Genomic DNA, 12,748 nt, shown 5'->3' with positions numbered 1-12,748 from the left:
CGTGAGGAACTTCGTGTGAAATCTCCGAGGGAAGGTGCACCCCGCTTCATCGATCTAGTTGTCGAAATAAGTGGCCCGACGTCTTTTCCCGCGAAGATCCCCGCCTCCTGACGGCTGCGACGGACTGATGCCCTGACTGTCGACCTGTTTTGGCGCCTGGCGTAGTCCTTTGTACGGCGAGACGATAGACGGGCCTTCCTGGTGACGCCATTGTTCTTTCAGTTAAGTATTTGTGGGTCGCTCCCAGTGTTCCTTTGTTGTTTGCATGGTACCATAGCATTCGTGGTTCTTAGTTGTTGGGTTTTATTTGACGATTGCAATTGCCAAAAACCGAGGGTCTCGCAAACTTTTTGCGAGGATATCATAAACTCGATAGCCCTTGAAGTTTGTAAACTCGGTTAGTGTGCGCGATGCCTAGCCGTAGTACTTTGTTTGGGTTTCTCAAATGTTGCAGAACGGATTCCCGGCTGGAGGATTCATGTCCGATACCTCCGGTTGGAACTCCAATTTACGAGCTCTATAGTCGCCATGGTGTGGGTCCTATCGTGTATAATGAATATTGGGTCCGCTACACTAAAAATGATGGCGTTCTTAGTTGGCCATCTCATGGTAGTTTCGAAACTGCCGTTTTAGATAATTTGGAAGCTAAATTGTTTAAAAAGAAGGCTAGGCCGGCCATGTTTGATTCCTTCCGGTTATGGCGGAAAGAGGCCAAGCAGAAAGAAATCAAACAGAGTAAGAAAAATAAAAGAGAAGGTGTTATTGCGGTGATGCAAGATGCTGAACAGTATCAGCGAGACAAAAATGAGAAAGAGCAGGAAGTTAGTGTTCGACTTCATCATATGGCGGTGGATAAATGTTATCCGGTGCTACCGTCTAATGTCGATAAGTTGGGAGAAGAACCGATAGAGGATTCGCTATTGTCTTATCTGTTGAAATCACCACCTCCCTATGCTCCCGATACTCTGGGTCCTGTGATTCTACCTCTTCCTCCACCTGCTGTTTTGGCGGCCGCTGGTCAGCCCGCCGTTCCTCCCGCTCTCCCGAATCCCCTTGTGCCGCAGATACCGGCTCCTCTTCCTACTGCGCCTTTTCAAGTCCCTCCTCAGTCTGTCGTTCCCACTACTCCTGGTGCCGCGTCTACTTCTATTGCCTCCACCCCTACTGTTGCTGCGCCTGCATCTTCTTCCTCTTCTCCTTCTGTTCGTAGTCGTCTCCTGACTGCTGTTGCTACTCTTTATTCTCCGCTTTTTGGGCCAATACTCGGCTCGACTTTTTCAGATGCCGCTCAGAGGCGCAGTCAGCTTCCTGATGATAGGGAACGTGAATCGCTGGTAAAAATGGCACGTAAATGGATCCGTAATCCTGTTAAATACCCTTCGCGTGTAGTGTTTGAAACATTTTCTCAGTTTAATGCGCCCACTCAACGATTCGTGTTTGAGGAATTGTGTAAATCGTTGAAGGAGGAGTGGGATCATGATGTGGTAGATAATGTATCGTCTGAGGTTTCTGAGCTCCAGCATCAGTTCACAACTGGTGTGATCGTAGGTGACAGGGTTCGAGAAGCTCTAGAACGTTTGTTATCATTTCGATGTACAGTGCAACCTCGAGCATTGTTTAAGGAAGAGACTGCAGCGTGGATGGCACAACCTGGTCAATATCCGATGCGGGAAGTTCCCCCAGTATGGATGCCAGGTGATCCTAATGCTAACCCTGCTGTCCCAGGCCGTTTTCAGAGAGTGTGGATACACCTCCCTTGGAAACGATCGGAAGTCTCACAGGTGAAGCAAACTTTGCCTGATCCCCGTAAAAATCCAGCGGGTTATTATAAGGAGCTGTCCCAATTGGTGGATGCTACTGTTATGAACCTTGCTGATATTGACATGTTGTTCGGCAATGTAGTTCCTCAGCCGATTTGGGCGAAAATTCGTCACGAGAATCACGCGGCCGAGTTAGGCGGTGACTGGGCTGCCCTTACAGCGGCAGACGCTCAGCAAGTTGGTGGGGCTAAGCCTGAGCAGCTTATTGTGGAACTGCCCCAGAGGATAATTACCCTTATGAAAACGCTTATGCCGGCGATGCGCGTCAATTGGGACAAGTTGTCCGCGTGCAAGAAAAAGAGGGACGAAAGCGTTTCCGATTTCTTTACGAGATTCGAGGAAGCATTTGTCGATCATAGTGGCCAGGACATGGGTTCAGAAGGTGGTCAGCGGCTGTTTGTTGACAAGTTTGTATCGAACTTGTTGCCCGAACTTAGCAATAAGTTGAAAAATTCTGAGAGTTCATGGGCTGTTTCTACCACTGCTCAAATATTGGCTACGGCCCAATATTACGAAAATAGGGAAAAGGAGGAAAGTGAACGTGCAGATAAGAAAACAAAGGATCTTAAAACTAAGGTCTTATTGCAGCAAGCGTATCCTCCGCGCTCAAATTTCAATGATTCGCAACAGCCAAATAGATCGCAATCACAGTTCTCTAGATTGCAGACGCGAAATGACTCTCCCGCACCTCGTTTTGTGTTGGGATATAATCAATGTGCGTATTGTCGAGGGGAGGGCCATTTGAAGTTTAATTGTCCGGTTCTCCGTGATAGGAATAATGGTGTGTCAGCTCGAGGAGGTCGTGGTGGTCCTCAACAAGCTTCACGTGGTAGAGGTCGTGGAGTTACTCAGAATCAGGCCGAGCGTTTTGCCACTTCCTCAGACTCGCGGAATTGTTTCGATCGACGTGAACAATCGTCCGGTAGATCTGCACAGTATCATGTGGATGACTGTTACATTGAGCATGATGTTGATACGGATGGTATCTACTAGGACAGCCATAGACAAAGGAAGGGAGAAGTATCAGTTCCGGTTGATCAGAGAGGGATTCTCTGGCGCCCCCGTTAGCAATCCGGTTTCTAGCCCCTTGCCCCTTACGATTGGGTCTCGTGAGTTAGAAGCTCCTTTGATTTTGACTACTGGTTGTGGTGAGAATCTTTTGGGCTTGGATTTGTTGAAGAGGTTACATGCGACTTTGTACTGCTCTCCTGCGGGTGTGGAGCTTACATTGGGTGAGAATGTGATTTCCCCTATGTATCTCTCGATCGATAAGCTCCCACCGGAATTGAGTTCTCTTCCGGTTTCTTTGTGGGCAACAGGTCCCAATGATGTGGGCCTGCTGGATATCCCACCTTATGTTGTTCAATTGAAAGTTGATGCGCGCTTACCACGCATACCCCAGTATCGTCTTTCCCTTGATGGTGAACGGGCACTATTAGCGATCATTTATGATCTGATCGGTAAAGATGTTATCGAGGAGACACGAGGTAACGTGTGTGATAGTCCCGTGTTGCCTATTCTGAAACGAACTGATCCGTCCAAGCCTCCCGTGTACCGTCTAGTTATAGACTTACGGGAAGTAAATAAAATTGTTGTCCCGCAGTTTCCTGTGGTTCCAGACATTACAGCTTTACTGACTCTGATTCCAGCTTCTGCATCATGGTTCTCGGTGATCGATCTGAAGAATGCGTTCTTTAGCATTCCGATTGCTGAGGAAAGTCGTGATTTGTTCGGATTTTCGTTAGGAGGTCGCAGTTTTCGGTTCAAACGCGCACCTCAAGGCTACTGTGAGAGCCCATCGATATACAGCCAAGCTCTTAAAAGTCAACTAGATGCATTTGTGCTGCCGACTGGTGCGGCTTTGATTCAGTACGTTGACGATCTGTTGGTAGCTGCAGATACTGAACAAATTTGCAAGACTGCTACTGTGTCACTATTACAGCATCTCTGTGACTTACACCACAAAGTGTCACCTTCTAAATTGCAATATTGTTGTCAAGAAGTTACCTACCTAGGTCACTTATTGTCAAAGGCGGGAAGAAGGTTGACCCCTGAAAGAATTGCAGCAATTGCTCGAATGACTGTGCCGACGACCCAGAGAGATGTGCGTGCCTTTTTAGGTATCACGTCATATTGCAGACAGTGGATTCCGAATTTTTCACTGTTAGCGAAGCCATTGATAGCTCTCACGTGCAAGGACGTTTCGACTCATTTGCCATGGACGGAGGAATGTAAGAAAAGTTTCTCTGAACTACGTGATGCACTGTGTTCGGCTCCTGTGTTAGGTACTCCTGATTACAGCAAGCCATTCACATTATACGTTCATGAGAGGGAAGGTTGTGCGTTGAGTGTTTTAACGCAACAATTTGGTGGCAAGCAGCGCCCGTGTGCATATTTTTCCTCGACCTTAGCCCCGGTAGCTAGAGCGTTGCCAAGTTGCTTGAGGGCGACAGCGGCAGCAGCAGCGTCTATTCGGCAGTCCGCAGGTCTTGTTATGGATAATATGCTCATGGTGATGGTTCCGCATGCAGTTGATACTCTTTTGAATCGGACAAAGACTCAACATCTGACGAGTGCAAGGTTGTCTGGGTACGAGCTGACCCTTTTGGCAAGTCATATACAGATCAAACGTTGTAATGTACTGAATCCGGCGACATTGTTGCCGATTAATATGGAATCAGATGATGTGCCACCACATGATTGTTATTTACGAACTGAGGAAGAAACAAAGGGTCGTGTGGACCTAAAAAACACTCCCTTGACAGATCCCGATGGTACTTTGTACGTGGATGGCTCGTGCTTTAAATTGCCGAATGGTGATGTGACGACTGCGTATGCTGTAGTGACGTTGAGAACGGTTGTGGAAACGGCGAGATTGAATCAGAATTCAGCACAAGCTGCAGAGTTGATTGCATTGACAAGAGCGTGTGTTTTGTCTAAAGGAAAGCGAGTGAATGTGTTTACCGACAGTCAGTACGCATTCGGTGTTGTGCATAACTTTGGAAGACTGTGGAGAGAAAGAGGATTTATGACATCGCATGGTACGAAGATTCAGCATGGGCAGCTCGTGAATGACCTTTTGGATGCACTTACACTGCCTAAACAAGTGGCGATTGTTAAATGTAGTGCACATCGGAAAGTGACGGATGATGTTGGTCGTGGTAATGCGTTTGCGGATGAGATTGCTAAGGAAACGGCTAAGGATCTTGCGACCCGAATGTATGTCACAAGTTCAGTGAGGTGGCCGATGGAGACTGGTATGTGTGAAAATTCTATTGAGAGTGTGAAAGCAATTCAGAACGAAGCTACTAAAGCCGAAAAGACTAAGTGGAAAGAAAGTACGGGAAAGTTGGACATGCATGGATGTTGGGTTGACCTGACGGAATGTCAGAGGTGGATGTTACCAGATGCGTACGTATTAGCTGTTGTGACGATGGCTCATGGGTTGTCACATATCAGTGCGAAAGGAATATGTAGGTTTTTGTCCCCTGTATGGAGAAATGAGGGTATTGCTAAGTGTGCCGAGAGAGTGGTTAAGAACTGTATGGTGTGTTTGATGCACAATCCTGGCAAGGGCACCCCCACTCCACCTGGTCATTTTGCTCCTCCTGTTTGTCCCTTTGAGGTTATCCAGCTGGACTTTATCCATATGGAGAGATGCAATAACCTAAAGTATGTTTTGGTTGTGGTTTGTGCGTTCTCCAGATGGATTGAGGCCTATCCTCTTAAGGATAACACTGCCCTGTCCACAGCAAAAATCCTGCTGAAGGAATACTTTCCTCGGTACGGAATGCCACGGATTGTATGGTCGGATAATGGAAGTGAGTTTGTGGGAAGTGTAATGCAGAGTGTGTGTAAGGGCCTTGGAATTCGTCAAAAATTCCATAGTGCTAATCATCCACAGGCAGCGGGTTTGGTTGAAGGGTACAATGGTACCCTGAAACTAAAACTCGCCAAGATTCAGGCTACGACTGGTCTATCATGGCCTGATGCATTGCCTCTGGCTCTCCTATCGACCAGAGCGACCGTACACTCTCGAGTAGGGCTTAGCCCATATGAGATTGTGTTCGGCCGCCCTGCGAATATTTGGGGGGTCCCGAGACCAAGGGCTTTTGATAGTCTTGAGTATCCAATGTTAATTGATTACCTGCATGATTTGACCACTAAACTACGGTTAATCCATCAACAGGTCTTTGAAGCTCTACCGGCACAGACAGAGGGTCCTGGACACCAGCTCCGGCCAGGGGACTGGGTTGTTACCCGAAATTTTGGTCGGAAACGTAACTTGGAGCCAAGATTTGTAGGACCCTTTCAAGTCTTGTTGACCACGAGGACTGCGGTTGGACTGGAGGGCCGGAAGAATTGGGTACACGCCAGCCATACGAAAAAGGTACCGATCCCCTTACCAATGGATGGTTGGGTGAGGACTGGGATTTCGGCAACAGAAATTGAGACTCCTTTGCACTTTGTGCCGTTTAGCGACGCTCAACCTGTGGGGAATGATTTGTCACTGCCAAACCCGCATGTGGTGTCATCGGTAGCAGAGAGCCCAAGGTCTGACTCGTTGTCCACTTCATCGAATACTGTTGCGCCAGCTGAACAATTGTTTGTAGAGCAAACTCGACCTGGAAGAAGTCGATACTTTCTTCGTTCAAGGACTAATAAAAATTAGTTGTATATTTGCTTTTGATGTTATGAACATTATGGACAATTATATCCTTTCTTTTGAGTTTTTATGTGCTGTCCTACGGCTAAGAGACTTGTAATAATACTGAACTTTTCGAGGAAACCTCTCCATCCGGGTCACCGTAGGGCCGTGCGGGTACTCCTTTCTGTTTAGCAGGTTTCTGACGCTAGGTCGGTTACTTTTGTCGATTCCTGGGAACTCCTGGGGATTGATAATCGCTACTCAGAACGAAGTGCGTCAAGTACGTCACGGACGGTTTGTAGAGGATGGCATTCTCTAAGCTGTTGGAAGTAGAAAGGATGTCGGCGCAGAGATCAGAATTAAGAAGAGTTGTACGTACAAAATGTTTTTTGTTTCAGGTGTTCCTACTGTTCCTGACCGTATCTATGTTATTGGTGGGTGGAGTGTATTTTGGAGTACAGTTGTTATTACCTTCTGTTTCACCTACCTTTTCTCCTAAACTAAGCTCCCTCACCACTGTTTCCCCACATTCTTTTCATCCTCTGCCTCAACATGAGCAGGTTAGACGTGCGGAATTTATGAATAACTCCTTCGTCCAACTTCTACATCAGCATCAGTTGGTGATGAATACTACCAATTGTTGGGTGTGTGGGTTAATGCCACATACCATGGATAGGGGTATTCCATATTTGGTCCTTCCTTACAGCTCCCAGGGTTCGGCTCGAGCATTCCAAACTATGTTCCGTAGTGCACTAGATTCCTACCCCAGTCGAGAGCCACGTTCTGCCAATTTTGGTCCTGGGCCGTATCACAAACCTTTGGCGATAGCGATAGCGGATTTAGATAGAGATGTTTTTGATGCATCGCTTATCCCAAGTGAAGAGGTACAGGCTTATAAGGATCTGAGCGAGGCTGAGTATAGTACGTCAGTGGGTGATAGACAGCTTAAGAGCTCGTCCCCAATATGGATTGTACCACACCTCGGTAATTTCTGCTTGAAAGGTTTGGGTCGAAATCCGAGAGCACAACTTGGGAACAGTGCTTGCACTGACACGTATGTTCTGCCGATGCTCTCTTCCCCTGTTTTTCTGACCGCTAAGGGCACTTATTTTGTATGTTATGAACGCGCATATACATGGTTACCCCGTGATTTTTCGGGTACCTGTTATATTGCGAATCTTTTACCACCGACTTTCACAGTTGCCTCAGATTATCACAAAACTAGAGTTGCGAGAGGCGTTATTAGCAAAGAGGATACTGCCGGTCAAGAAGCAGGAGACTTCTTTAAGGGTTTCTTGCCGTTTTGGGGACCTATGGTTAATAGTAGGAACCTAAGACAGCTGACACGTGTAGTAGAGTCGACTGCTAATATTACTGCAAGTGCCCTTGGTAATCTAACAGCTGAACTACAGGCGGATAGACTCATGACGTTGCAGAACCGTATGGTTCTAGATGTTGTTCTCACAGATAGAGGTGGTGTGTGTAAAGTTATCCATTCGAGTTGTTGCATTTTTATTCCTGACAATGCTCCAACTGTCTACCAAGCCATCTCGAAGTTGCACAAGATCTCCAAGTCCATACACGTGGACGAAGGTAATTGGACGCTTCTAGGATGGTTTTGGGGCCTGATGTCAACTTGGGGTTGGAAGATTCTGATGATCGTAGGAGTTGTTGTAACGTTTCTGTTCACGTGTTGTCTTTGTGTACAGTGTGGTCCTGCCTTATGTGGCCTATGTGCTACAACGTGTATAAGACGACCATCTGTTACTAAGGAGACGTTGATGAATAGAATGATGTTCCAGCAGCAACTGAACGATCTGATGAATATTGAAATAGATTCCGATCTTGACTAGTGCTTGCCTACATGAGGGCAAAAGGAGCGTCTGAGGTTCCGTGTGGGACGGAACGACACTTTTGGGTTGTGACGAATATGGATGAGTTGGGTATCTACGAACCGCAAATGGTGAGTATAGTGGGTGTACGCAGTTTCGCTACGCAACCACGTATGGTTCGTCTTATTTTTGTGTTTGTTCATCTGAACCCTCGGGTTCCATTTTAGATACGGCATCCATTTTGTTTCTTGCCCTCAAGTAGCCAGCGAACGGACTTTGTCCGCTTCGTGACCCTGGGACTCCCAAGCTTACACGAGGGACACGTGTTCTTTGGAGTATGACTTTTATGACGAGGGAAATGACACGACGAAGGCAGATGGCCCCGCTCAAGGCTCATCTTGCCGTGCCGGTCTATTGTTTCAGTCATGCATACATTAGACACGGGGTCTCTGATCCCGTTATCAAGTTCCCTTTATTACTCCTAACACTCTTCTCTAATCTGTTGTGCATCCTTGTCCTTTCTTTGCATCTGTTCTTGCCCCTTCTCCTAATGTGTTTACGATCAGGATGGAATGTGTTTTATTGCAGAGAGGATATGTTTTTACAGTTGGGAACTGGCAATACTGTTGTAATTATGTTCCGGCCTCCTGAAACATGAACGCGACCCTTTTGAAGTTTATTATGGGAACTGAGTTGTAATCTTTGTTCACTATACTGTTCTATGGGAAAAACGTGTATAAAAGGAGCGATCCACTTTTGCAAATTGAAGCAGTCTCCGAGAACCTACACGCTGTGCACTTCTTGTGACCTCTGTATCCCTGCAGTAAATAAACGCTGATCTCTGACGTCGCTGGAAGTGTCCCGTGTCTCTGTGTTTGGTACGCCAGAACAGGTAACCCACGAAGGTTTCAGGTGTTGTTCCCTGGCACCGCTGGGTCTTAGAAAAACCCAGTCCTTCAAAACAGCAGTGAACATCAAGGCCAGTGGCCAGTCCAAGGTGCAGAGTAAGTACATGGGAAGCTGCACCGGGAATGTATGTGACTGTACCCTGCCATAGTCAGCAACACAGTCAGGGGGTAACAATGGGCAGTACTGGCACCGCTGTGGGTAAGACAGGTGTGTGAGGGGGACTTCCGCTCAGACTTGGCTGCCAGTCTGACTGGGAGGTGACTGTGTGTCGGGGACAGTTGGAGGACTGGACCAGGGAGAGAGAGGCCCAGCTGAGGCAGAGGCATCAGTGGCTTTGGAAGCCAGACGGCTGCTTGGACCAGGTGGTGTAGTGGCACGTGGAGGTGGAGGTGGAGTCATGCTGCCCTGAGACACAGAGTGTGGGTGGGAGATTGTGGAGGGGTGCCTTTCCACTTCTTGGGGACTCGAAATGGCTTCCCTTTCTTGGCATTAATGGAAAGTGGTGTGAACACAACAGGCACACTCACCACCAAAGCTGCATCAGGTGCAGACGGTGGCACTCTCTCTGGGGACATGCTGGATCCAGCGGTACGCTTGCCTGGCCTTGCATTTGCACCTCCATCCCCTGTTTACCAAGTGTACCCCCTACAGTGCCATCCTTTTCCTGATTCACAGGGCTTTGGATGGGAGTTGATGTTGTGGGTGAATCTGACTTGGAGCTCTTCTTATGTGTACTCTTAGCAGGCACCACCTTCTCTGCGGGCACGGAAACTGTCTGCTTGTCATTGCGAGACACTTTTGGGACAGGAGGGTCCTTGGCTGGGGATGCCTCTGAAGCATGTGACCATGAGACCTGCTTCTTGGCTTTGTGGCCCTTGGTGTCCCCTGATGGGCTTTTGTCTTTCCGCTCTGGGGTGGCTTTAGTTTTCTGTGGGATGGTGTCTACGCTCTGGACCGCTTGGGCTGCTTTTGCTGTGTGCTGCGTGTTCTGTATCTTGCCATTGAGGTCTGTGGTGCGTGGTCACCATCGTCAGATGTGGCCACTGGCAGGGGGGTGGACAAAGGGACTGGAGCTGGACTCCGAGATTGTGCCAGTAGAATGGCTGCCGTCACTGCGGAGGAAAAAGATGGACAGTCCGGTGTAGCCCACCCACATCTGAATGCATCCCTCCATGAAAGCAACCACCTGTGCCAACTTTTTGTCTGGGTCTAGGAAGGCATTGAGGAGAGCTGTCTGGCCCACAAACAGCTGGCACAAAAGGTCCACAGACTCAGCACTTATAGCAGCAGGGGATACAGGGGCAGGGGCAGCAGTGCCTGGGGTGAAGGACACTCTGCCCTTCTTACTGTTGCGAACACGGGCAGCAACAGTTGAAGTAGCTGGGAGGGTGGGCACTGTACGCTGTGCGGTGGAAGAGGAGGCAGAGTCCCCGTTCCTTGTGCCCGCCAACATAGATGCGTCACCGCTGGCGTCAGATGACATTGAGATTTGCGTGTCTGGCTGTGATTCCTCAAGCAGACTTCTGTCCCCCTCCGAGGCGCTGGTCACATCTGTGTCACTGTGCTCATGTGCATCAGTTGTGCTTGATTACCCAAACACTGGTGTCCGTCCCTGTCCTTCCATGCCCACGGGAGATGCTGCATTAGAGAGAGACAGAGATGTAGGGTCAGTTCATTGGCATCAACAGAACAATCATATGCAAGAAAAGCATCACTAAAGATGATGAAATCTCCATGTTGCACACCACCCTGTGCAATAACATTGTGCAACCTCAATTTTGAACTCAAATTTTGCAGGTCAACAAGCAAACGGGGGCATAAGTGAGCCATGTGATGACCACACAACACAATATCCTGCCTGTGGCTCCGTTCAACCAGACACACAAATAGCTCTGAGCACACCTAGGGCCCTGATCGGGGCAAAGATGTACCCCACGACATGTTGCCACTGTCATATCTGGATGGAGTAGAAGGGGACAACACAGATACAGACTACAACATAGCAGTCCACAATGGCCATGAGCTTATGCCATCCACCATGTTGTACTTTGGGGCACAACTACTGTTGCACATTGGTGTTCGATGTTGAAGCCTCACAATTCTGAGGTCTGGCAATGCACGCATTGATGAAAGCACACTCAGATTATGCACACTGCCGTTCCCTTCCATGTGATTTCCCAGGCTACCCCAATGCAGAAGATACCTGAAGCCCACGACTCAGAATGCAATGTCAATGCCCATTACTCAAATTACATTAGGAAGTACAGGTAGGGCAAATGCATTACATCTGCACCCAACACAGAGGCCACTTACAAGCCACTGTATCACACTACCAACATCACAGAGGCCAGCGCTGGCCCAGGCTGTGAACACATGCAGCCACTCACATCCAAAGTCACCATTCCCAGAATACACACCCCCAGCTTGCTGCTGATGCTCCTTCAAACGCGCATCCAGCTTAGGCTGTGTCACAGCTAAGATGCGGACCATTAGTGGTGTCATGCTCCGGCTCGCCAGCCTGCCAGCCCGAGGGATCAGCCCCAGTGTCACCTCGGCCACGTTCTTGCTCAGCTGGCAGATGTCATCCCACCTTTTGTGACAGTCGGTGCACCATCGGTTGGAGAGACCCAGAGCCTGCACCTTGCATGCAATGGCCCTCCACACGGCCTTACGCTGGTGGACTTTGAGCTGCAGGCATGTGAGACACGAGGGTGAAAAAATCAGTGAAACAGTGTAATGTACCACTATCTCCCAGTACAGGAGCATGATACTGACTCATCCCAACTTCACCGATATGTCTAGCAGAGACAATATTGCATCTCACATGGCAAATCAGCATGGTAGAATCATACATAAATGCATGCAGGTATTTGGGTGGACATAGTACCTGCCCATCTCATACCCATGCAGGATGCCAGCACAGAAAGCTATGTGTATGCTGACCACATCTACTGTCCATTTTTTGGGTGACCAAGACATACATTACATCTCAATATATGTTTGTGGGAAGACTCACTGTGCCCAACACTGCCCAGCCTTCAATGTCCTTGCCCTGTGAATGGCTCACTGTGTCATGGAGGTCACGTTGAGGAACATGATCTTACAAACCCATACCCTTCTCACAAGGCCTAGCCTGTGCAATCTACAGGGCTGAGATGGCTCATTGATGGAGAGTCCAGAAAAAAACACACATGTAACACTCTGTACATTCAGTGATGTGTCCTTGTCAGATTGGGTGGTGACTGTGCAGGCCAGGTGGGGGTCACACTGAGGTCCAACATGGAGCATCAGATATGTTACATGAAGGGACAATTTGAGAGCACAAACAGTGCCTACGCATGGGAGTCTGAACACATGCTGGTGGAAATGGAAGGGTCTGCGCACAATAGTGCAGCAATCTGCTGTGTCATAGGTGAATAACCACCCAGACTGTCACCCTCGGGTATTGAAGTCCTGACCATAGTGCTGAACTGGAGATGAGGCACATTTTGAGTCAGACACAATTCCATCACTAACCTCTAGACAACAACCCTAGCTAA

The sequence above is a fragment of the Triturus cristatus genome, chromosome 8 (assembly GCF_964204655.1).
Source record: "Triturus cristatus chromosome 8, aTriCri1.1, whole genome shotgun sequence".
NCBI lineage: Eukaryota > Metazoa > Chordata > Amphibia > Caudata > Salamandridae > Triturus > Triturus cristatus.
Note: the sequence above shows the minus strand (reverse complement) of the source record.